At 42.1% G+C, this 11,979-nt stretch overlaps 1 long non-coding RNA gene across 1 annotated transcript; it reads right to left on the reverse strand.

The window, feature by feature from the left end:
* Positions 1-11,178: 11,178 nt before the first annotated feature.
* On the reverse strand, positions 11,179-11,777 carry LOC117939579. The gene is made up of 2 exons (XR_004655629.1): positions 11,699-11,777; positions 11,179-11,602 (listed from the first exon to the last, which is right to left on the reverse strand). It is a non-coding gene; the product is annotated as an uncharacterized LOC117939579 (long non-coding RNA).
* Positions 11,778-11,979: the final 202 nt, after the last annotated feature.

Genomic DNA, 11,979 nt, shown 5'->3' on the forward strand with positions numbered 1-11,979 from the left:
GTTTACATGCATGTGTGTGTTGTGCGCGCGTGTGTCTACAGGGCCGTTACAAAACCAGGTTATGGCAGCACAGAAATGACACAGAGCAACAGATGATGGGCATTATCCCATCAACCTGCTGTTTCTCTACACACTCTGTCCCCTCTATGTTCTCTTTGAAAGGACAGAAGGAGTTTGTGTGTGTGTGTGTGTGTGGGGGGGGGGGGTCCTTTAACACACTTTCATGCACAAACACACACTCTGCACCTGTCACAGACAGCCTGTCGGAGCAGGAGAAAAGAAAACTTGAGCCGTGAGGAAGAGCTGTGTGTTTGAGATGAGTGAGGCTAACTGATTCTACTTATTAAACATGGAATATGTCTTGTTTCTAAAAACAATTTACCTGGTTTAAACCATGAATTTTGAGGACTTCAGTACCCATAAATCCTCCCAACGCAATGTCACTAAATTATTGAGTTGCATTCCAAAACACAGACCAAATCTTGTGAGCGCAAAAAAGTTCAAAAGTAGATTTGACGCTTTCTTCCAGTGTTTTTCCATTTCTTCTGTCCCTTTTCACAACGCATGTTTCAGTTTCAATTTTTAACGTCATTATAGTACGGTGGGTTGATGTTTGCAATATCGTTTTTAAAGAAGTATGTCAGCTCTTCCTGTAAGACAACTTGCAACCAGATGATCTTGACCTTCTGCGGCCATCTGATCCGTGTTCGTCACCATCTTAAACCTGCTTTTAAAACTCTGATTGGTTGTTTTTTACCTGTTTTTTTAAGGAATTCAATCCCGCCCACCCTGACTGACAAGACATCCAGGGTGTGATAACCCAGTCTTGTTTTACCTGTTCATAAAGCAGAGTAAAAAAAATTATCAGCCAATTCTGTGTTGCACCGACTTGATTCCAACCTATTACCGCTATAGTTTTAATTTAAATGACCTAAAATTAAACCTTAAATTACCTCATTTAAATGACATTATACCTTTAAAAAAAAACAGAAATCCTGAATTATTTTGACTAATAGTTAAGATCCGAGGCAGGTATATTGATGGATGATCACAGGTTGTTACAGAGTCTAATCCGATTTGTCAAGTCTGGTCCATCGTCGACGGATTGTCGAATCGTGGCAGTCTATGCAGTCATATCAGGCTCTTTTAACTAAAGAATCATATATTTGACTATTAAGGGTCTCTCCTAGTTGAAGGAAAAAAAGCACAAGACGTACACCTACACAGGTGTACACCTTGGGTGTTCTATACCTTGCCAGAAGGTTAACTCCTTTGCCTGTAAATTGCCGCCGCCCCCCCCCCCCCCCCCCCCCCCCCCCCCCCCCCCCCCCCCCCCCCCCCCCCACCACCACCACCACCACCACTGGACAATAGGCTCAGCAGTGGCCTGGTGATTGCCTCTTTTCAAATGGAAATGCCGGTCGCCTCTCTTCTGCCAGGTTCCCCTAAGCAGTGTACAAATTACAGTTTACAAGGCATGGAGGAATAAAAAATAAAAAAAAACAGAGAGACAGGAAAAGAGAAGGTGGGAGGGAGGGTGAGCGAAAGCCGAATATCTTTTCTCGCGCTTCTCTTTTTTTTTTTTTTTTTTTTTTTTTTTTTTTAATGCGGCAAAGTGACATGTAAATGAGCCTTTAAGTGCTCCACTCGGGGACTGTGATCGTGCCCTAATTGTCACAGTCAATTGTGGCCAACAGTCCCTTCAATCCGGGCGGCTTTTGACAACAAGCACGCCAGGTTCAAAAGACAAGTCATCCACTCCCCTCTCAACACACACACACACACCCCAACACACACATGCACTCTGTGTTTTTAGTCGGCTGCGTAGAAAAGAAAATGCATCAAGAGCGAGAGGTGCGAGTGATAGCTCTTTCTCAGTAAGGACAGAAAGATGGCAGGAAGTGGTAAACACAACAGCAATTTGCTTCCAACACCGGCTTATATCAACATTCCCCCAAAATCCTTTTCAGTGTCAAGATAACAAACGCCACAGATGACAATGCAGGAAAGGATGGCATGTCTGAAAATGAGCAGGGGGGGACAGAGTGCACGCAGCGGACCGTTAACTGACTTTCTCTGAGGGTCATAAACTTTACAACAAATGAAACGGATATGTGTGTCTGAGGCGGTGCAGAAAAATAACGCCAAAAAAACAACAACTCCGGAGTGTTATGGAAGAGGCGATGAGTTCAAAGCTGACCTCCCTGCAAAACTTCTGCAACAGTAGGTGGGAAAAAAGCGTTAGTTTGCTGCCATTTAGTCTATAGTTGGGGAGGTTTTCTGGACTGACACACAAACTCTTCTGTTGGAGTTTGGAGGCAGCACATGGAGTCTCAGGAGTCAGCTTGTTGTCTTTGTGCTGATTATTTGTGCGCTCTTTCGCCCATTGTTAAGAGATGTTGCAAAGCTCAGTGACTGACTATGAAGCTGGATCGTTAGAGTGCCCCGGCACCAGCTTTTATATACAACTTTTTACAATTTCTTGTTTTTATCAAAGGATGTATCACTTATAATTTGTCGTATGAGCAGTCATCCTACTATATCTTCCCCTGTTAACTAAAGCATGATGATGTTTTTATGTGGAAGATTAGGGCAAAGATTAAAAGTCAAAGCATCTTTCATTATTTACCCAAAACCACCACAATCTGGTTGATCTAACACAGTCATTTTAAGGCTTCCCGTGCAATGCATTCTGGGAGGGTCGTCCGGTTTCCCGCTCCTCATTTGCATAAAGTTGAATCAAGCCTACGTTATGCAAATGAGGAGTGGCCGGTTGGGGTCACCGCCTCTCAAAAGCTGACGGAAATCTTTTAACCCCTGTGTTGTGTCGTCAAAAATGATCAATGTTTTTAATTTTATCTTACGTTTTTGTCACACTTTGACGCTTTTTTTCAATGTTTGTCACTTTTTTTTATGTTTAACACTACGTAACACTAACTCATAAACTTTAGTTTTGCAGTTATGTTTGGAATTTGTGGTCAATAAACCTCATTTATAGGAAATAATACCTAATGTTTGAGTTAGAAAAGCAGAAATTAGGAATTATTTCGACTAAAATGAAAGGAGTGGATGTTATATTAAATATTCAAATTGCATAAGACGCCCCAAAATGAATGAAAGTAGAGATCTGAACTTGCCAAAGAGCGTTGTGTGGACTCAATCATGTTATTTTGGGGAGTTACAATTGGGTGGTAAAAAGAACATTGACATAGGAAAACGGGTCAATTTGACCCGAGGACAACATGAGGACAACATGAGGGTTAAAGTGACCGTTGTTGATCTGAAATAAAGACAGACTCAGAGACCTGGTGGTGAGGACATCCTGAGGACATAGCGTGTGTTGTGCTGTTGTCTCCCTGTGGGATTTCTGGATTTCCCTACGGCCTCTGAACGTCACACCGCTTTGAACTGTGGGTGATTCCCTTCGGTGAAGTCTGCATCGATGTAGACTCTCGGAAACCAAAGTCCATGTGTCCCCACTTTGGGATTGGGCCAGCGTGTTGTGGGCGAGACGTTAACCCTTGTGTTGTCTTCCCGGGTCAAAAAAGGACAAAACATTGCCATTTTTGTCCCTTTTTTTTAGTTTTCACAACCACTACCTTACTAGTTGTACTACTTTTTGGAATTCATGGTCAATAACCCTCATTTATATAGAATTATCTTAATATTTGAGTTAAAAAAGCAGAATTTATGAATTATTCTGACTAATAGTTAAGATCAGAGGAATGAAAGTGATCAGTTGTATTCGCGTTGTAAGGAATCCAGTCCATCATTTTGTGGTAATTTGGTTAAACAGAATATTTCAGAAATAGACATTTTTTAAAAAGGGTCAGATTTGACCTGAGGACACCAGGAGGGATAAATCAGACTCAGGGGTAAGTGAATATGAAGCAGAGAGACAAAGAACACTTTTTAATTCATTAAATTGATTGCTAATGCGGACAGAGACAAAAACTGCGGAGAAAAACATCCCAATAGTCAGCTAGGGACAATATTAGACCAGGGACTATAATCAGCCAGGGGACGATAGTCGGCCAGGGACGATAATCGGCCAGGGGACGATAGTCGGCCAGGGACGATAATCGGCCAGGGGACGATAGTCGGCCAGGGGACGATAGTCGGCCAGGGGACGATAGTCGGCCGGGGACAATAGTCGGCCAGGGACGACAATCGGCCAGGGACGATAATCTGAAACTGTGATGATGTTCCTCTGAATTGCATCCTAAAAAGATGTCTCGCTGTTTGTCCATATTTATACATATGTTGCACTATTACATGTGATTGCAGATCTTGTTTTTCCACCCAGACCCCAGACCCCAGACCCCGTCCCCGGGCAGTGCGTCCCAGCAGCTGTTCGTGTCCAGAGACCTGACTGAGAGGACGTGGTTCCTGCCGCTGTAAGTCCGATCCTTTATAGTTCTGTCCCTGTGTCCTGAGTAAACTCATCTTCACAGTCAGATGTTAGGAGCGCCCCGATATGCAAATGTCTGTCGACGTTAGAGCTACAACAATTATTCAAATGTTTGATTAATTATTTATCGGAGAACGCCGTCAATTATTAATTTCAGTGAACGATAAGTCGCTTTTTTTCCTTCCTTCCCGTCAGAGGGAGACGTTTTACTGGTGGTCCACATCAAAAAAAGCATTTTATTTGTCAAGTACAGTACATGTGCGGGACTTGTTTTTGGTACAGAGACTGCATCCGGATCAGGCATGAGACAGTCTGGACGCTCCGTCTGTGCTTGGAGCGTTTCCATAGCGATTAGTAGAACTACTGACCACTTACAAGGTTTCCCTCGCTCTCATTAATCAGCTGTTAAAGAATCGTAGTAATTCATCGGCGAGTGGTTTAAAATGCATACCATGCATCCCATAATTTACTGGTTACTGTCAAATGAAGGTAAACATGTAAAAGTCCGTAGTAAAACAAATTATTAATAGCTAAACGGGCATCTTGTAAAATAAATCTGCAATTAAGTCTGTCTGCATTCGTATAATAAAGATTTGATCACAAAAAATAAAAAAATTAAGTCTGCTTTCATATACAATTTTTTTAATTTTTTTTTAAATGAAGTATGCATTTTTATAAAACAATTAATCACAAAAAAGAAAATAAAGTCTGTCTCCATTCATATCAAAGGGGTCAACGCATTCTCATACGATATCCGTGTGATATGGTAGGAAAATGTATGCACACCCAAACGTGTGATATCTTACATGTGACATGTGACGCCGGCTGGTCACATGACGCCGGCTGGTCACATGACGCCGGTTGGTCCTTGTTTTCCCCTGGGAGGCGAACTCCGCTCCTCTCCTATATGTACAGTATATATATGTACGTGTGTATATATACAGTACATATATGTGTGTATATGTACCGTAAATGTGTTAATATGTGTGTATATATGTACTGTATATATATATGTGTGTGTGTGTATATGGATTTACATGTGTATACATGCATATATTTGTATTTATATGTGCATATATACATTATATGTGTGTGTGTATATATGCATATATTATCAATTGGTAGCTTTGATGTAATCCATACATTATAAATGTTGATGCCACTAGGAAACATTGATGTTATGCACCTAAGAGTTAGAGAATAAGAGACAAATATAACACTGTATATATTCTATATACACACATAAATCAAAAGCACAATAAGACATATAAGATATAAAGTAGAATGACAGATACTACTTGTGTGTCTAAAAAAAACAAATTAAAAAAAATAAGATTTGGTATTCTCAGTCTGACCCCTCAAGAAGAAGAAGAAAAAGGCGATCCCTGACACGTGTTATGTGCGTCTCTTTCTTGTAAGAGTCTCCGTCGAATAAGTGGTCATTTGTAGAAGCCTCTGCACAGTTTGCAGCTAACAAGAACAACATCAAAAAATCAATATCAATGCTTTTTTTTTTTTTTTTATGCGTGTGAGCATTTGTTTCTGCAGCAATCTGCTATGCAGCCATGTTGTTCTCCACCGCTTCCTTGTTCAACTGAGAGAGATCAGAAATGCTCCGAAAAGACACTTTCTCTCTCTCTCTCTCTCTTTTGCTCTTGGCAATTGTAAATCTTTTTCATTTTGCATGTTTGAGGAGTTTTGAGACTTCTCGGTCTTTAATTGTCCGTCCGTCTCCGGAGCGGCGCCTATCACCGAGCCACAACCCCGCCGAGAGATTTGGCGGTTTGATGTCACAGAGCTGGGAGAGCCACAAACAAAGCGGCGAGACGCGGGTCTCAGATACTCAGCCTATCTGTGTCGTGCATTCAGAGAAAATCCCTCTGAAGAACAGCAGCACGCGTTATTTTAATTAAAGAGGCGAACGTTGCAAACCGTACGCTGAGAGTTTAACACTCGAGAGGCCGAGCCGCAGCCACTCGACGGCTGAATTCAAAAAATACCCCCCCAAACCCCCGAGTCCCGCTTTCTGGCCGGTCCAGCTCTGTCTGATTCTCTACATCGGGGGTCTTTTAAAGGCAAGGTCCCCTGAAAGAGACTGTTGTTAAATGAAGTTGCGTATTAAACTTATGATACAATAGGATGTAGGGCGGCCTAAAGCCTTTTTACTTCATACCATAGTGTTAGTGCATAGAATATAAATCATGTTTAGCGTTAGACACACCTGTGTTAAGTTATCTCTTAAACTCACCAAAATATGTTATTCTTCCTTTTGATTCCGGATCTAATCGATGGATGATTTGGAGTTGAAAGATTCGACACTTTTGCTCCAGTGTGTTCATGACAGGACATCAACAAAGACACACACGCATACACACACACGGGATCCTACTTGACACAGCCAGATAAAAAAGAGGGCACGCTGCTCACCCCATACCTGGATGACAGTCCAGGAGGCATGAGTGACAGGTGTCAGCTTAAAGTGACACACGGCGCAAAGTCCCAGTTTTACAATACCTTTATGTGCAGTACCTGTGCAACGAGATTGAAGCAACGCCTTTACAGTGTCCACACGAAATAGAAAAAATATAGGGAGTGTATTAAAAACAAAAAAAACAAAGGGGGGTGCATAAAACCTGGTGCACAGTCCTGACCGTTTATACACATATAAAATAGTTTTGTATACACATTATGCAAAAATATAGCTTGGAGGTCCTGAGTATTGGATGTTGCACAGTAATGATATGAAGTGATTGAGTATTAAATATGACGCTGTAATGAAATTGCACAGAATTGCAGTACTTTTAGGTATTATACATTAGTGTTGTACCGCAGTGAGTGTGGATCAAACCCAGCACCCCCACACCTAAGGCTTGTGTCATATCCACTCCTCCATCCGCGCCATCACCACCCAATTTAGGTTGAATAGTGGGTTACAGTTTTACCGTGAAATAACGCCCGATTTAGAGCGCCAGTTGGATCCGGTTCCCACTGCCCAATCCCACGACTCCTACAGCTGAGCGCCAACCGTCGGTGAACTTGCACCCGGCATCGTCTTTGTCTCTCTGTTAATAAGTCCAAAAATGACATTTTTGCTCTATTACAGCTACTAAAGTCATAACAACATCCGACCCTACCTACTGGAAAAATCAAATTATTTTACGTCACCGATCATTTGTGCTGAGGGCGAGTCTGAGTCATCGTTATGAGGTGTTCAACCCCCCCCCCCCCCCCCCAAAAAATATAAAAACCTCCCCTCTTACTTCATGTCTGAGGGATGTCATTATGTCAGATGCACGCATGATGCAAGCGCTGAGAGAAGCATCGCCGCCCAGCACATGAGGATGAGGTACTGCACTCTAGGTGTTGCTGACATGTTCTGGGGCTGACACGCTCTCGAAGATTCTAGGTTCTCAGTTTTCCACTGGGGGGGTCTAGGGTTTCCCATGCTGGATGGAACTCTTGTTTTGAAGTGGAGTTTCTGGTCCTGTAAAGATCTCCACTCTAGAGGAAGAATGCTGAAGCCTCGTTCTGCTTGAAAGTCTGACTTTAAAAGTGTTGGAACTAATGATCAGCTGACCCTAACCCTAAGACATCCAGTGGTAGGGTCACATGTTTGCCACATCAGCTTGTTGTTGCTTTGACCTTTGACCTCCTTGCTTTTGTTGTGCGTAATTCAGGTCAGGAGCTTAAAGCTAATCTCCAGTTACAGTTCAGAAGTATATATAATATATATAATTATACGTTTGGAGGTTGTGCATGTGAATGCATGGGTGGGTGGGTGTGTTGTGTGTTTGCACGAACTAATGCACCTGAACACACCATCTGAAGTCTTTTTTATATAACCCTTAGTGGTCCCTAATACTGTATCTGAAGTCTCTTTTATATAACCCTTAGTGGTCCCTAATACTGTATCTGAAGTGTATTTTATGTAGACCTTAGTGGTCCCCTAATACTGTATCTGAAGTCTCTTTTATATAGACCTTAGTGGTCCCTAATACTGTATCTGAAGTGCAATTTATATAGACCTTAGTGGTCCCTAATACTGTATCTGAAGTCTCTTTATATAGACCTTAGTGGTCCCTAATACTGTATCTGAAGTCTCTTTTAAATAGGCCTTAGTGGTCCCTAATACTGTATCTGAAGTCTCTTTTATGTAGACCTTAGTGGTCCCTAATACTGTATCTGAAGTCTCTTTATATAGACCTTAGTGGTCCCTAATTCTGTATCTGAAGTCTCTTTTATGTAGACCTTAGTGGTCCCTAATACTGTATCGGAACTCTGTATCTGATATGAATGTTAATAAACCTCATAAAGTGACATTTTCATGCCATGGGACTTTTAAGTGAAAGAGTTTTGAAAACATGTCAGCCATTTGTCAAAAATTGCATGAATGCTTATTTTTTCAAAGTTGTTGATACAGCATTATGAAAACTGTCTGCTTATCTAAAGATACATATCATATTTGATTTGTAATACCACCTGTAAAGGCCCATCAGCATTAAAGGACGTTTTCTCAGAGTTATCAGTCTTTCTAGTTACAGAATTCAGTGTTTTCCCCATTTCATAATTACAGTAGAATTATATAAAATATAAAGCTTAAAATTAAAGCTCTTACCAAGTGAATTTTCACTTTTATTTCACTTGTATTTAATTTTTTACTTCTGACAAGCAAAAAACACCTGATTTCATTGTTTTCTTTTATTTCTTTTGAAGTGGCCATTTTTCCAGCGTGAGAGAGAGAGAGAGAGAGAGAGAGAGAGCACTGCACTGAGCGTAGATTCATCTGTGGATGCAGCACCATGTCATGTGACCCTCCCGATCTAAACTGGGCCAATAATCGGGGACGCCTGTCGGCAGGAGTTGTTCAGCACACGACATACACATACATGTCTTTGGGTCCCGAGGCGTGTTCCGCCGTGGCGTCGCTTTCTCTCTCTGTCACTTCCTGTCTCTCTTTCTGTCCCTCCCTGGCTCTTTCCCTTTCTCTCTGTCTATCTCTGTGTCTGTCTTTCTCTACCTGTCTTTCTCTCTCTCTCCCTCTCTATGTATTTCTCTCTGCATCTCTCTGTCTCTCTGTCTCTCTCTTTGTCTCTCTCCCTGTCTCTCTCCTGTCTTTCTCTGTCTCTCTCTCTCTGTCTCTCTCCTGTCTTTCTCTGTCTCTCCCCTGTCTCTCTCTTTGTCTCTGTCTCTCTCTCCCTGTCTATCTCCTCTCTTTCTCTGTCTCTCCCCTGTCTGTCTCTCTGTCTCTCTCTCTGTCTCTTTCTTTCTCTGTCTCTCTCTCCCAGTCTCTCCGCTGTCTGTCTCTGTCTCTCCCCTGTCTCTCTCTGTCTCACTCTCTCTGTCTCTCCCGTCGTCTTAGTCTCTCTCTGTCTCTCCCGTCTTTCTCTTTTTCTCCCTGTCTCTCTGTCTCCCTCCCTGTCTCTCTCTGTCTTTCCCTGTCTCTCTGTCTCCCTCCCTGTCTTTCTCTGTCTCTGTCTCTCTCTCTCTGTCTCCCTGTACACCCGAGACGCTTTAAAGGCAGCATGTCTTCCAGAGAAGGAGACCAGGATGCGTCTCACACCATCTTGCTGCTTGGATGACTGTATCTTGGGCCGACGCTCTCTCTTTTTGTTTATTAAATATGAGGCGCGAGACGGTCAGCGATGTTGACGGGCGACCTGATTTAAGCCGAGGATCTTATTTCACTCTGTGATGAAACCCGTTTCACTTTCCAGCCGAGCGTTTCTCCTGTCCTAACATGACCACGGGTGTGTTTCAGTGAACTCATACATGTACGTATGACAGGAAATGTCAAGGTAAATATAAAAACTGGGCATTATTTGACCTGTACATGGTCAAATACACAAATCCGCCCACGAGAATTTGACATCAACCTGCAAAAAAGCCTTGCACCCTCTAAGGACAGAAGACTCATCTCAGTCTTCTGAAATCCGCCAAAGCTAAAATGGTGATCTTTGTCTGCCGCGTTGCTCCCGTCGCACACACTTTTGAAAGCTGGTGAGACACTCAGGCGTGTAATAGCAGCTGGCGAAGACCACACCATACATCAGCGAGTGTATTTCTGGAACTTCTCTATAGTATGTGCAAACACAAGCCGTAATTACAACGTCAGATTCTCTGAACACTACGAAACATTCCTGCAGTACAACCCGCTGCACTGCTGTTTTTTTAGTGTGTCAAAAAAATAACATGGCCCGTACACACACACACACACACACACACACACACACACACACACACACACACACACACACACACACTGAGGCAGAGAGGGAGAGAGAAAATTAGGATTATAATCTTGGTAATCAGTAGTCATGCCTGAGGCAGAAAGCTGCAGAACTGCACCGCTCCAATTTAGGTATTGGACATTAAAAACCATTAAACCCAAGTGAATATCCACTTATTGATTGTTTTTTTTGTTTTTTCTGGGGCAACATTTCAACTTCACAAAAATAAGTCGGGGCAGATAGTGTGCTGCAAAAAAAAAGCTTCAGAGAAATAAAATTAAAAACACATACAGACACAGAGGCGAGAGCAGCGAGCAGCAATAAAAAAAAAAAGAATACAAAAATGTAACAACACACAATTTATTCCAAATGATTTCAATCATTACAAATCTGTCAGGCTGTTTAAGTTGACAATTCGCCTCGTGAATAACAATATCTCCCCAACATTACAATCAAATTACTCTAATAATGAATTCACTCACACAGTGCGTCAACATGTTGCACTTTTAATGGGAAATTAACAGAATCAGGGTTTTTAAATAAAACACAGTCAAAAATTAGGAATCCATAAATCCCCCCCTCCCTCCCCCCCTAATTTAAATCAATATATTCATTAAGCACCAGGTCCCCCTATAGGTCACACACTGACTGTAATCCGTTTTCACGGGGACTATGTGAAGCCCCGCGGAGGAGGAAAAAAAGAAAGAAGGCGAGAGGTGCCACTCCAAACTCGCTCGGATGAATGGGAAACAGAGCTGGAGCTCCAGTTCACATGCGTGTGTGTGGGAGAGAGAGTGTGTGAGACACAGAGAGAGAGAGAGAGAGGAAGGGGGGGGGGGGGGAGGTGCCGGACTGCTTGGTTTACATGCAAGCACCGTGGCAGTAAATTACGCATGACAATAATTCACCCAGGACTGGATCACTTTCGACCCGAGGAAAAACAGGAGCGTCTGACCCCCCTCCTCTTTGTGTATTTTTTTTTTTTGTTGATAAAATGAACAAAAAGACGAGAGAAAAGATTGATGATTCATATGCTAAAGATCAAAATGAATGGACTTACCGAAAACTAAAATAAAATCCATTTGGCATTCGCGTCCCCCGGATCCAAGTTGGAGAGGCACGGAAGTTATGAGATATTTATGTAATGGTTAAAATAAAAATACAAGTGATTAGTACTTTTAATTGTATGATAATAACAATAAAAAGACAAGCGGTGTTCCACAAAAACAATAAAAAATCAAATTCCTACCTGAAAGCTACCTATGATTCTAGATGTCTTTTAGCTGCATCTGATTGGGTTGTTGTTGTTTTTTTGTTTTTGTTTTTTTGTTTTTTTTGGGG

Source organism: Etheostoma cragini, chromosome 24 (genome assembly GCF_013103735.1).
Source record: "Etheostoma cragini isolate CJK2018 chromosome 24, CSU_Ecrag_1.0, whole genome shotgun sequence".
Taxonomy (NCBI): domain Eukaryota; kingdom Metazoa; phylum Chordata; class Actinopteri; order Perciformes; family Percidae; genus Etheostoma; species Etheostoma cragini.